This window comes from Theobroma cacao, chromosome 2, assembly GCF_053813885.1.
Source record: "Theobroma cacao isolate CCN51 chromosome 2, ASM5381388v1, whole genome shotgun sequence".
NCBI classification, from domain to species: Eukaryota; Viridiplantae; Streptophyta; class Magnoliopsida; order Malvales; family Malvaceae; genus Theobroma; species Theobroma cacao.
In genome coordinates this window covers 17,469,366-17,474,012 of record NC_142640.1, presented here as the reverse complement: position 1 = coordinate 17,474,012, position 4,647 = coordinate 17,469,366, and the positions used below count along the sequence as shown (strand labels likewise).

Here is a 4,647-nt window from a genome sequence, read left to right as displayed (position 1 = left end):
TGTCCCATTGGCAGTTGCTTCATCAACACCGAGTGGTTCCCGATGGCTTTGGCAATCATAAGCAATGCTGACTTCTCAAAGAGATGGGCTCTAAGATTTGGGAAAGAAATCCAAACTGGAACGATGGAAGACTCCTTCTTCGATTCAAAATCCAGCGTCCACTTAAACACCTTCATTTTCTGCTTTGCTATAAACCATGTTTGCTTTGTCTAGATCCTGTTAAAGTCTTGTTCGTTTGACAAATTGATTAAAAGTGCTTGTAATCCATCCACCAAATGTTGTAAGTGCCCGATAAACCCAAACCAATGAAAGCTTGTCGAATCTCCACCAAACGTGGCGTACGTGAAAATTTCCCAACAATAGAAAATCTAAATGGTTGTGCTAAGGTTTCAATCTCATCCTCAAAAAACTGAACAGCTGGTTTGTCCTTGTAACGGAATATGGCATGGGTTGGCCGAATCAAGGCTGGCGTCGCTACAGTAACAATAGAGAAATGAATTTTTTGCAGATCTGGGAGAGACAGGTTGTTGTTGCTGGTTCTACATATTTGGAGCTTTGCCTTCTATGTTTGACGGAGCTGGGTTTAGGGACCAGACGGGTGGTGGGTTTCTAGCCGACGCTTGCGGAGGAGGAGGAGGTGCTGCTGGCGGCCGGTTAGGGGGGTCAGGCGGCCGGCTAGAGGCCAGGCCGTGAGTAGTGGGGAGGCTTGGAAAATCGCTTAAGTTGAGAGCATTTGTCATGTTTTTTTTTTTTTTCTTTTGTCTTGTTTATCAATTGTGATTTTTTTATTTTTATGCTTTTTGATATGTGTATTTGAATGATTGATTAAATATTTACATATAATTTTTGTCTTGTACATTCAATTAAAAATATTAGACACAAATGAAATGATAATATTTTATTTTCATAAAAAATTAATGGAGTCAACAAAACTTACGAGTCTAACCACAATTTTAGTTGACACAAATTTAAAATGATCAAACGAACTATTGAAATTTTGTCTTGATTGTTTGGGTGTCATTTTTAAATTTCCTATAATTAATTCTCAACTAAAAGAAAAAAAAGGTACCATAAACCATCAATAATATTAGTTCATATGTTTTCTCATCATAAAATAATGCCTATAGTATCAAGTAAAAATCCACTAATGATAATACTTCTAGACTACGAGGCATATAAACCAAAAATTTAAAATCAAGAAACTTACCTATATTCCCTAATTTCAACTTATCTTCAAAATTTAAAGCATAAAACTAAACAATCTACCATACTCATAAAATAATTAGGCACAATGTCTAAAGAATCATCAATACCCATCACAAATTTCTAATAAAATAAAAATACGAAGATACGTCAACAATAATAAAAATAAAACAAGAAAAGATAAAAGAAGAAAAAAGTAAAGAAGAAATAAAAAGAGAAAATAAATAAATATTGAAACTTACTTGATATTTAGAGCAAATATATTGAAAATGTGTGGGTAATGGGTAAGGAGGAATAAAGATGAAAGGGGAATAGTGGTGATGGGAAAAGTAAAAGAAAGATGAAGAATGATGGGTAGACGAAAAGAGAGAAAAGTGCATAAATTTGCACTAAGAGAGGAGGGGTGTGGGGTATATATAAGGGAGGTGAGGGCTTGGGCAGCCCAAATAGGGGGGTTTTAGTTTGGTTAGTGGCTACCCAATGTTGGCAGCCTATTGAGGGGTAGTGGGTAGTGGGCTGCCCATTGTTGGTAACCCACTTCAAAGAGGTTGCGGCCTACCCTATGTGGGAGTCGCGGTCCACGTTGTATGATTATCACTGGACCGTTGCTTCCTTTTAGAGTAGTCGCGTCCTCGACCCTTTTTTTGTTCGTGGGCTGCCCAAAGGTGGAAGCCCAAAACACGGGGTTGTGGCTTACCCCTAATGGGCGTCGCGACCCTCGTTCGCTAAGGTTGTGAGGCCATGGCCTCCCTTAGCAAGCACCGCAGCCTACGTCAATCCATTTCTTTGGGCCGCGGCCTACCCTTGTTTTTTTTTTTTTTTTTTGTTTGCTTTTTTTTTTTTTGTTCATGGGCTGCCCAAAGGTGACAAAACATGGGGCCGCAACTTACCCCTACTGGGCACTGCAGCCCTCGTTTGCTAAGGTTGCAAGGCCGCAGCCTCCCTCAGCGGGCCTTGTGGCCTATGTCCATCCATTTCGCTAGGCCGAGGCCTACCTTCACCCTTTTTTTTTGAATTTTTTTGTTTACCTTTTTTTTATGGAAATACCATACATGTTTTTGCAAAATAAAAATAAAATATTAATAATTTAATAATAAAATAAAATAAAATAGAGTAAATTAAAGTGCTTAGGTTGCCTCCTAAGAAACGCTTCTTTATAGTCGCTAGCTTGACTATGGCACCCTTTTCTACACTACTTTGTACGGGTCGAGACTTTCTTTATGGACTTTAACTGCTTTGATAAGCTGACTATAAATCTCGATAGCATCATAAGGATGAATCTTTACCACTTTGAAAGTGTTCCCCCAATACGGTTTAAGATTCCATGGCAAAAGATGGAGTTGTAAATCAAAAAATACTATTCACTATCCAACCACAAAATCAAGATGACTAAAAAGTGGTGGTGGTTTTGTCTTAAGAGTTGGCACCTGTTTTGTTGAAGGTGGTGGACTAGGCTTACCTTTACCCTCATTAACGAAATCCACTTTATAGCAACTATTTGTATAGGGATACTAAGTTTCATTGAACAAATTAAACACTATTTTCTCCTCTCTAACTCTGAAAGTTATTTTGCTATTCTTCACATCAATAATTGTTTTAGCTGTAGCTAAGAATGGTCTTCCCAAAATAAGAAGAATTTCAACATCATCTTCAATCTAGAGCACAACGAAGTCCACTGAAATATATAAATGCCGAACTTGAAGTAAAACATCCTCTATAATCCCAACTGGGTGCTTGATTGTTCTGTTTGCTAATTGCAAGGTAACTGTAGTGGGTTGTATCTCAAGAAATCCAAGTTCTCTGGCAATAGATAAAGGCATTATTGAAACACTAATACCCAAATCACACAAAGCTTTAGAAATTTTAAAATTACCAATAGTGCAAGGAATAGAAAAACTCCTTAGATTCTTAAACTTTGGTGGAAGCTTATTCTGGATTATAGCACTACACTCCTTAGTAAGTGCAATTGTCTCAAAATCTTCCAATTTCCTTTTTTTGGTTAAGATGTCTTTCAAGAATTTAAGATAACTTAGCATTTGTTTTAAAGCTTCAGTAAAAGGAATATTAATGTTCAGCTTTTTAAATACCTCAAGAAATCTTGCCAAGAATTTGAGATAACTTGGCATTTGTCAAGTTTTTGCTTTTGAAAACGTTGAGAAAAAAGTGATGGAGGTGTGGAAGCAAATTTTAATTATGATTTTTCTTTCAAATTTTCAACAGATTTTTCAACCACAATTTCTTTTTCAACATCTTTTTCAATTTCTTTCTCATCAGATTGAATTGAAATCTCAGAATTTAAAGCTTTATTACTTACCTTTTTTCCATTACGAAGAGTAATTGCCACACAACGTTCCTTACCTTTTCTTCTTGGGGTAGGTACAGTATCACTTGGTAAGGTACCATGAAGTCTAGTATGTAAAGCACTGACAAGTTAGCCCATGTATGTCTCAAGATTTCTAATTGAGGCTGCTTGATTTTGAATGGAGGCATCAGTCCTTGTCATAAATGCATCAGTCTTTGTTATGAATGCATCAATCTTTGTCATGAATTGCATGAATATATCCTCCATTGACGGCTTTTTCTCTGGCATGGGGGCTTTATATGGAAATCCAGAAGGAAAGTTTGACTTAGATGCTGATGAAGACCATTGTTTTTTATTCCATGAGAAATTAGGATGATTCCTCCAACCATGATTGTAAGTGTTAGAATAAAGATTGTTCTATTACTTATTTCCAACTAATTGACAAGACCCAAAATAGATGGGACAATTGACATTGGAATGTCCTTCCCCACAAAATTCACACATCATAAAGGAGTTCCGAATAGCATTAGCACTCAGTTTATCTATTTTCTTTGCGAAAGAAGCCAATTGTGTAGAAACGGTATTTATCACATCTAATTCATGAATTCCAGTAATTTTTCTTGTATCCAATCTTTCAGATGGCCATTGATAATTATTGGAGGCCATCTTTTCAAGAAAATCATAAAGCCCCATCAATGGATTTACTCACGAGTGCACCTCCAGCGACAACGTCAATGATAGTTTTAAAAGGTCCCAACAAACCATTATAAAAAGTCTAAGCTTACAACCATTTAGGTAATCCATGGTGAGGACACCTTTTTATCAAATCCTTATACCTTTCCCAAGCCTCATATAGTGACTCAAAATCAAATTGCATAAAAGACGTGATATCATTCCGCATCTTTGCTAACTTAGTAGGTGGGAAGAATTTTGCTAAGAATTTTGGAGCCAAATCATCCCAAGTATTAATGGAACCAATAAGAAGCAAATTTAACCAACTCTTTGCTTTATCTCTCAATGAAAAAGGGAAAAGCCTCAATCTTGTGGCATCATCAGTATTACCATTAGCCTTGAATGTATCGCAAATTTTTAGAAAATTTACAATATGAGCATTCGGATCATCATTAGATAAACCCCCAAAC

The 4,647-nt window shown here is 36.5% G+C and overlaps 1 non-coding gene across 1 annotated transcript; it reads left to right on the top strand.

Moving 5' to 3' along the window:
* Positions 1 to 4,302: 4,302 nt before the first annotated feature.
* Positions 4,303 to 4,409, top strand: LOC148764120 (small nucleolar RNA R71). The gene has a single exon (XR_016024899.1). It is a non-coding gene; the product is annotated as a small nucleolar RNA R71 (small nucleolar RNA).
* The last annotated feature ends 238 nt before the right edge of the window (positions 4,410 to 4,647 follow it).